This window comes from Chenopodium quinoa, unplaced genomic scaffold (genome assembly GCF_001683475.1).
Source record: "Chenopodium quinoa cultivar QQ74 unplaced genomic scaffold, ASM168347v1, whole genome shotgun sequence".
In the NCBI taxonomy this organism is placed as follows: Eukaryota; Viridiplantae; Streptophyta; class Magnoliopsida; order Caryophyllales; family Amaranthaceae; genus Chenopodium; species Chenopodium quinoa.
In genome coordinates, this window is record NW_018743955.1 from 2,717,124 (window position 1) to 2,726,711 (window position 9,588).

Sequence of the window (9,588 nt, forward strand, 5' to 3'; positions counted from 1 at the left end):
TTCTCTCTCCTGAAGTTACAGTAAGAAATGAGCTTGAAAGAGTGCAACAATGGCGAAACAAGAGGAGAGAGAAGAAAACCAGCAAAATTGGAGGAAAGAAGTCGATAACAATATCAACCGTCTTCAATTTCTACTCTTCGGCGCCGATTTCGCTTTAGAGAACCGCGATTATTCTTCCGCACAACTTCTCAGTCTTCGTCTCCTCGGTTTTCTCGATTCTCGCTCTCAAAAAGACGTCAGTTGAACATGTTAGCAATGAGATCATGGACCGAGATCCAAATGTGCGCTGGGATGACATTAGTAATTTGCATTTGTTATATGCAATGCTCCTTTTTGTGAAACTAGCAGTCATTGTCTTCTTGTTACAGCTGGTTTAGAGCATGCCAAGAAATGTGTGACAGAGATGGTGGTTTGGCCTCTATTGCGCCCAGACATTTTCAAAGGATGCCGTGCTCCAGGAAGAGGTCTTCTGCTTTTTGGTCCACCTGTAAGTACTGCAGCTCTTTACTTGTGAAGTGCAAGTGGCCTAAAAGCTACTGTTTCATGAATATTGTCTCATATATTTATTTCAGGGAACTGGTAAAACAATTATTGGGAGGCTATAGGTGGAGAGGCTAAAGCAACATTTTTTTACATATCTGCCAGTTCACTGACTAGTATGTGGGTAAGTATAAAACCTTGGGTCCAAAGATTTTTGCATTGTTCACTCTGTTTTGTATTTTCTGCTTGCTTGTTATTCTAAGTCACGTTCTCATAAAAAATAGGGAGTTTTCGAGTTCATTTTGCTGCAGACTATACATTTCTCTTGCCAGCTTAGAATTTTGTTGCCTTTTTTCCTAAGAATTCCTTATCTGCTATCCTTATATATAAAACTTTTCTGTTTTGTGTTTTCTGCTTGCTTGTTATTCTAAGTCACATTCTCATAAAAAATAGGGAGTTTTCCAGTTCAATTTGCTGCAAACTATACATTTCTCTTGCCACCTTAGAATTTTGTTGCCTTTTTTTCCTAGGAATTCCTTATCTGCTCTCCTTATATATATAACTTTGTTCTCTGATGAATTTAAATTCATTTCATCTGATATGTAGAACTTAATTTGTTCAAGGTTCAAGTGTGGTGGTGCTTGGATTGGGTGTGAAGAATTAAGGGTGGTTAATAAGAGAGAATAAAGAAAAGAAAGACAGGTGTAGTTTGCAGTTGTGGTTGAGGTGGGCCGTGGGGAAATCATTACCTCTTATTTATTACCGTCTAGTTTAAGCATCCCCTCTTCCCTCTCCCTAGGAAGCCCAAAATGAAGATTATAATCGCTTCATCCATCCTTTAATTACCACCACCTGTCTACTTCTACCAATCTTCCTTGGCTTGATTTTCTCTTATTACCCCACTTTAATTCATTGTTTCCTAATTCAAGCTTGCCTTAAGATTCAGATACAGACTCTGCTATTATCTTCTGAATTTTATGTTCAAGAAGTGCAAATTGGCGTGTGATGCATTTTATGTTAGAGCTAAGATCTTGATGTGTTGATAAAATGCAGATCGAGGAGGGTGAAAAGCTAGTGAGGGCTCTTTTTGGAGTTGCCGGTTGCCGTCAACCAGCAGTTATATTTGTTGATGAAATTGATTCCCTTCTGTCGCAGGTAATGCTGGTCTCTGACCTTTAGCTTTGGAGGAAAAGGGATTTTGTAGTTTTATTGCTTCTATATGGACTTGACTGCAGAAGCAAGTATTTGTCTCAGTTTATGACATTCTTGGGGTTTCAAATCAATAAAAAGGAGGCTTGAACAGAAAATTGTGACCACATATTTAATTATATTTTTGAAGATGAATTAATTCAGTTCCTCCATGAATCATAACTTTTACTATTGCTGAGAAATTTTATAAAAGTTTATTTTATGATAGCGCTAATCAGAAGGTGAGCATGAAGCAAGTAGGAGACTCAAGACTCAGTTTCTCATTGAGATGGAAGGCTTTGACAGTATAAGTGAACAGATTCTGCTCATAGGTGATTGTTCATATTTTTATGGCAGATTATCAAACTTGACTATAGATGCTCTTTTATCGTACAACCTGCCACATTAGGTGGAGTTAATACTAGATAAACTGCTAAAGATTGATATTAGTTCAAATTTTACAGTATATTTAGCTTTGACTTCAAGCTAAGATGTTTAACTTTATGATTATCTTGTAAAAGTTGAGCTTCCCTAACCTCTTATTTTATTCTTGTTGAAGTCTTTGCTGATGCCAATTTGGTTGCACTTGGATGCCAAGGTCTAGGCTGTTGCATCAGTGTTTTCATGGGCATGGCATAGTGGACTCTTTATGCTTAGGCATTGCACCCAATGGTCTTTTTTTATGTTTTGATTCGGATATCAATTAACATGTAAATTATGTGTACTCTGCAGGAGCTACAAATAGGCCCCAAGAGCTTGATGAAGCAGCAAGGAGGCGGGTTACGAAACGACTGTACATACCACTCCCTTCTGCAGGTCTGTGTCTCTGCCCATCGGTTGAATTTCCAGCAGATATCACTGATAGCTTATAATAAAAATATTTTGAATGGACAGAAGCAAGAGCCTGGATTGTACGTAATCTCTTCGAAAAAGATGGGCTGTTTAGACTCTCAGAAGAGGATATGGACATGATCTGCAAATTGACTGAAGGTTTTTAGCTTATTCACTATTTACCAACCTTGCGATCACACATCGGCCTTGTTTGACAATTGGCTGTTGGCGGTTGGCTGGTTCACTTGGCTTGTTTGACCAGCTGGTATGTTTGGCTGTTTATAATGACTTTTGAAATTGGCTGTTAAAGCTGACTGTTTGTAAAAGTGTTTAGTAAAGGTAGTTGCCTGTTTATTAGATAATTTGTGGGCCAACAAGCTTAAAGCCCACAAAAAAGCTACTCAAAGCACCTATTTCATTTTGGCTTAAAAGCCAGCTTTTTCACTGGCTAAAAAGCCAATTACCAAACATATTTTTTGGTTGTTTGACCTCATAAAAAAGCCAAAAGCCAAAAGCTAACCAAAAAGCCACCTAAAAGCCATTTACCAAACATGGTCATCATCTGTTATGTTTTTACCATTTGTATCTCACCCCATCCTAGTTTACTCTGGATCGGATATGAAAAATCTTGTGAAGGATGCTTCTATGGGTCCACTTAGAGATGCTTTGAGGCAGGGCATAGAAATTACAAAGCTGGACAAAATGGACGAGGCCAGTAACTTTGCAGGTAAGCACGTCTTGCTTGAAATTGCTATTCAATACTCATGTTACAGTTGGTAAGGTTTTTTTTTTTAAAGCTAGTTAAGCCATGCCTCTGCTATTATTTTGTAGGATTTTAAAGATGCTTTGCAGGAGGTGAGGCCATCGGTTTCACCAGATGAATTTGGTATATATGAAAACTGGAACAAACAGTTCGGTAGCTTGGCAGTCTAGCACTAATCAATATTCAAGGTTAAATGACTAGATTAATGAGCGTCGTTACAACATTTGACATTTGGTGCATTTGGAGCTTTTTTTTCTGCCCATTTTCCCGCTTTCCTTCAAAAATCATATGAAGAGAAGAGTAAGTTTAAAAGACAGTGCTAGACTGCTAGAAGTTTGTCAGAGTTAGCGTATTACTATATTCAGTTGCGTATTTAGGATTTCGAAGGGTGGGTTCAGAATCATTAAAAAAAATGTTTAGGTCCTTTTTTTTTTGTAAAAAGAAAAAATTGCATTGTTGATGATTTCACGGTTATCAATTCACATTTTACAATTAAAACTAGTGTTTAGCCCAGACAATGCCTCGGACTATACGTTAAATATTTTTTACTTCAAATTATAGTTTTGTTGTATTATAATAATCTTAAATACTTTTATTATAGATTTAGTTGAAAAAATAATTTGTATAAAAATAAATAAATAAATAATTTCTTTTGCCATACATAAACTATATTTAAGAAGCGTAAATAAACAAAAGTATTAGATAGCAAAGGTGATATGACTTTTATTTATTTTCTAATGGACCTGATTTTAATTCTTGATATAAACATTTTTTAGTTGACATGTTCCAATCCCCCTTGAATAGGAACGCTGTAATACCCCCCATATTTTTTTGAACCAGTAAATTTCGAATGATTATGTGTGTATATATATAAAAATATTTTTTTTTTTGAAAGAAATATATAAAATAATTTTAATTACTTGTTAATTATTTATTTATGGTTTTTAGTTGAGTTGGTGGAGGCAAAATATGCTAAGGTTACTTTTTATGTACCGAACCAAATTTAGGTGTTTGGGGTATAACCTAAGAGGTGTTTGGTCTGATTTGGACATGGAAATTGGTAGTTTACTACTATTTGAGTTGGCTTTGAAAGTTAAATATTGGATTCTTTCATTAACTCTTTAGTTGCTGAAGTTAATGCTCCCCTTAATCGGAGAGCCTTCAATTTATATTCTCTTGCCTCTTATAACTCCCAAACCCATCATATTTTCTCCCCTCATTAAGCAAATAATCATCACTTTCCCTTTCCCGTTGACCGTGGTAAATCATTTCTCAAAAGAATTCCATTGGAGCTTGCACTCTTCCTTCTTTTGCCTCCTTATTACTCCTCTTTCTTCCTTAACTCTTATGAGGTTGTTGCTGGGTTTTATTGTTCCATGGATCATCTCATTTCCCTCCTAGTTTGGCTGTGAAAATAAGTAAGTTTGATGGGTTAGACCCTTCCCTTTTTCACCCCCCTCATGTATGGTTTTATACATCATCTTATTTCAATCTTGGTTTTGTATAGGTTTCAAGGTCATCAAGAGGGCTAGTTCATTTTGAGTTCTTCTGGTTTTTGTGGGTTTTATCGGAAGTTATCGAGGTAACTAGCACTATTCCAAGCTTTAGAAATCATGGCTAGGTTAGGGTAAGGGTAGGTGCAAATTAGAGTGGGATGTATTAGAAATTGACATGATTTTTATGTGCTTATATATTTTTCTGATTTTGTATGCTGTTTGTGCATGGTGATTAACGGAGGTTTTAGTCATGTTCATTGCTGATATTTATGCTAGATAATCATGTTTGTATATTGTAAATATATTAGGGTGTTTGAGGATGAAAGGTCATGACAATATAACAAGCTTATAGGTTGATTTGGTGATGAGTATGGGTATATGCGTAGGCTGAAATTATCAGCTATAAACTTATATGTTACGTGAGTTGTTGGCTGCCTGGAAACATGCACAAACTTGCTCTCAAAGTCATGAAAGGCTTTGTCTGGAAGATTGGCTCAGGAAGAAATATCCTAGCCAGTAGCTCCAAATGGGTCCATGGGTTAAACCCCGGTGGTTAAGTCCAACCAAAATTTGCTCCAGAGCTCTAAATGGACTGTTTTTGATCTTATTAACCAGACCTCTAGAAGTTGGAATGTCAGTATGGTTAGGGATCGTTTTAAGTGGTAGAGTGCTCAAGCGATTCTCTCTGTTGACCTACCTGTGATGGAAGAAGAAGACTTTCTCTACTGGCACCACCACTCCTCGGGGAAGTATACGGTCAAGTCTGGCTATGCTTTTCTTGCAGGTCTCCTTGAGACCTCAGAGCCCTTGCATAGGAAGAAAACTTTTGATTTTTTCAAGATTATTTGGCACCTTGATATCCCTCCTAAATGGCGCATTTTTTTGTGGAAGCTGGCAACTAATAGTTTACCTGTAAATGGGAACCTTCTGATTAGAGGGATGCATACGAATGGGATTTGTGGATATTGTGGTAATTATTTGGAGGATGCTAGGCATCTTTTTCTAGACTGTTCTATAGCCTGGTATGCCTAGGATAATTGTGGCATTCCGAGCTGTAAAAAACCAATTGGATCTATTTCGCTACAAGAATGGATTCAAATCTATATCTTGTTGTTTTATAGTCAGGATGGGGTTCATAGTAGTCAAACCCAAAAATTTGTGGCCACTCTTTGGTCCTTATGGATGACTCGAGACAAGAGGGTCTTTGAAGGGGACAATGACTATCTCAGAGCCTTTTTCACTAACCTCACTCTGGCACTTGATCTTCTTAAGAACTACCTGAAGCCGGATGTTCGTAAGCTTGGGACCCTAAAGTTGCTTCACCCAGATCCTCCTGTACCACCTGGTTTCCTACAGGTCTCGATGGGCAAGGATTTTCTTTGCCAATCCTATAGGGGCAGCCAAACAATGCCTGTAGTCAGAATGGATGGGTCCTGGCATACGCAATCTGGAGCCTACGGCACAGGGTGGACCTTTTCCCAAACCCCTGGCTAAGCTGAAATAGGGGTTGGAGGGAACTTCGGTTTAACAAGTTCAGCCTTTCATGCAGAAGCCATTGCTTGCCTATCAGCTCTAAAATGGAGCTCTAAAATGGAGCTCTAGTAATGGTCTGCACTCGGTTTCTATCTACATAGACTCTACAGCCTTAGTTAACTCCCTATCAAATGGGAAGCTGGCTAATATGGAATCTCATTGGACGCTAAAGGAGATTCGCAGCACTGCCTCCTCGTTTCATCAATGTGTTATCCTAAAGGTAAATCGAGATGAGGTAAAACAAGCTCACCAATTGGCCAATCAATGTAGGTTACTTTGTATGTCCTTCTCGCAACCTTGTAACTAGTTTTATTTCATGTTTTCCGTTATTGCAATATGCTGTTGTAAAAAAAAAAAAAAAAAAAAAAGATTGTGTACTTCATGCCTAAACACATAAATAAGCTTTTGTTAATTTGGGGCCATAAATCCATGAATTTATTTTGCTGTAATAATATGATAGTTGAGTGAATTATAGGTGGAGTTTATGAATTGGACAAATCAAGTACATGCTGCCATTTATTTTCTTTGCTAGGTCTGCTGTGACGATTTTCAGTAGTTTATCCATGTTAGTTTGCTAGTTTTTCAAGCCTATATTTATTAGTATCATGCTTGGGTTTGTGTGGGGTTGATCCATGGTTTTTTGGTGTGGTCTTTGATGGATTTTTGTGTAATTTAGCATGAACTCATGGCCTCTTAATTTTGAAATTTTGCTGCTACCTTGTGCCTTACCATATCGTTTTTTTAACGTTTCATTTGCCTAGTTTAAGTTGTTTATAATGCTTAGCTTCATAAGTAATCCTATTCGGTATGTCCTAAACTAGACGAGCCATGTTTATGTGTATGTTTTGGGCATGATTTTCGGTTTTAAACAAAGTTGTCGACGTCGTTGTGCTTTAAAGTAGAATAACACTGTTTTTAGCATTGTTTCGCCAAGGGTTATGAGAGTGACACTAGGGAGGTTAGTGGGGCGAGTCAAGTAGGAGACCCGTCCCATCCCCATCCCACTGGAGCTGGGATAGGTCTCGGTTTGGCGGGTGGTGGGGCAGGGTTGGGGATAAAAACCATACCCGCCATGCATGGTTGATAGGGCGGGGGTGGATTTTAGGTTGTACCCGCCCCACACCCACATCCATATTTATTATTACATAAAAATATATACTTATATAACATATTTTATGAAATTTAAGTAAAATAATATAGTAAAAGAATAATACTTTGTAATAGATTTATATTATAAAAAAATAAAAAAATAAAATAATAATAACTTAACAATGATTGTTTTCGATCTTTATTATGTAGTATAGATGTATTTGGAAGGTGGAGATTTATTTTGAATTTGATCTTAGAAGTAAAGACCTGCAATACTTTAAATTAGGGTTGTTGATCCCTAAATATGTTTAAACGATGTTTAGGAAGTATGTTTATAAATTTTATATATTTTGTGAGTGTAAGACAACCATCGGGCTGCAGAATTTGTAATTTTCAAGGTTAATTGTTGTCATCCGAAACTCGAGTAGGAAAACCAAAAGTTTGGCCATTCTTAGACGTAGGGGTGCTAAACCTTCGAGCCGAGCCCGAATAGTGGTAGGCTCGGCTCGAGCTCGTTTGTCTCACAGCAGGCTCGGCTCGAGCTCGACAAGCTTTAGAAATCTAGGCTCGGTTCGAGCTCGTGACTCCATTCGCAGGTTCGAAGCTTGGCTCGAGTTCGTGACTCCATACAGCCCGATTAAAGCCTGTTTTTTTTTCCTAAACCATTTAATCAATAAAAATGTTGTAGACTCCAATGTTATTAATTTCTACTCATAAATTCAATTTATCAAACCAGATTACATACACACAAAATCCGATTAACTTTTACAATACCCTAATAATTGATTAAATTTACTTTTACATACAAGCTAAGGAGATTGATATTGGCGACGATGACGAGGTGTAGTGACATAGCGTTTGGGCTAGTGGTGACGATGAGGATGTCGATGGAGCGGTGGTGGGTTGGTATTGAGATGGAGATGTAATGTTTTTTCTGATGCAAGTAGATTAATAGAGGATTAGAGGAGAAAGTAAAGAGCTTCTCATGTTAGAAGCAAGCTGAGGACTTAGGGAGCCAGGGAGCGCAGGAGACAGAAAATAAAGGATTTAGTTTTTTTTTTTTTTTAGTTTATATATGAAAGGCCTAAAGGTATGTGAAGTTGGGCTTTTATTTTTGGGCCGAAATAAACAAATGTATGTTTTTAGATTTGGTTTATATTTTGAATTTTAGATCTTAATCAGATTTTAAATATTCATACTTAAATTTTTAATTAAAAACAAAAAGTTTATATTTTTCTAAAATACACCACGTTTATATTTAATCGAGCCTGTTCACGAGCTTTCGAGCCGAGCTTTAACTTGCTCGGCTCAGCTCGTTAAGGTTTCGAGCCGAACTCGAACTTGAGTCGAGCCTCGTCAAATCGAGCTTTGACCGAACTTTGACCGAACCGAGCTTGAACATTTTACGAATAGATCAGTCTCAATATCACCCCTACTTAGACGCATACAGTTGTGGAATCGTCTGTAGGTTTGCCCTAACAAACCTTTGGTGGTGGGCTGCGGAATTCACCGGCGTTCATATTTTATATGCTTGCCTCAATATAAATTTATTTTCACAGTAGTTAAAATTTATTTATTTTAAAGATACTATTGATTTTGGGAAGTAACCTTTATAAGTGTTAATTATCGTTTGTATGAGTTACCGTGTTTTGAGTTGTTATATTTTATTCTGAAATCTTGTGGTAATATTTTTTATGTTGTTCTATTTACATGCTTGATCTGTATTAAAATCATGTTTTTATGTTTTATTTTTTCCTCGAGTTTAACTGGTAATTATTATTTTAGTTGATGTTCCCACATGTTAAGTATTATGCTTGTGTCTAACCTTAGCTTTTCAGTAGTTAGCTTTGTATTTCTATAAGTATTGGAGAAGTGCTAGTTACTCCTCACTGATTGTGGAACCTTGATGTTATTTGTAGGTGAAGGTGAAGAGTATATCATGTTGAGTCGGCTGAGAGCAGAGTGTTTACTCTATTTCTTAGCAGTTTTATAGACTTGCTTTAGTTATCTTTGGACCCTCTCTTTTGGGATAATCAGATTTGAGGTTGTTACCCTTGTTGGAACTATTTAATGTTCATTTGGGATTTCTTTCACTTATTTTATTTATCTTAGATATTTAATCTTTGGAAAAATTGTCATGATTAATCTTAACTTTGCTCCATTCGTCAAAATTAATCCCAGTTTTCGTTTTTTTTTATTAATCCCAAC

At 36.8% G+C, this 9,588-nt stretch overlaps 1 pseudogene; it reads left to right on the forward strand.

The window, feature by feature from the left end:
- Positions 1-49: 49 nt before the first annotated feature.
- On the forward strand, positions 50-7,255 carry LOC110689116 (annotated as a pseudogene).
- The last annotated feature ends 2,333 nt before the right edge of the window (positions 7,256-9,588 follow it).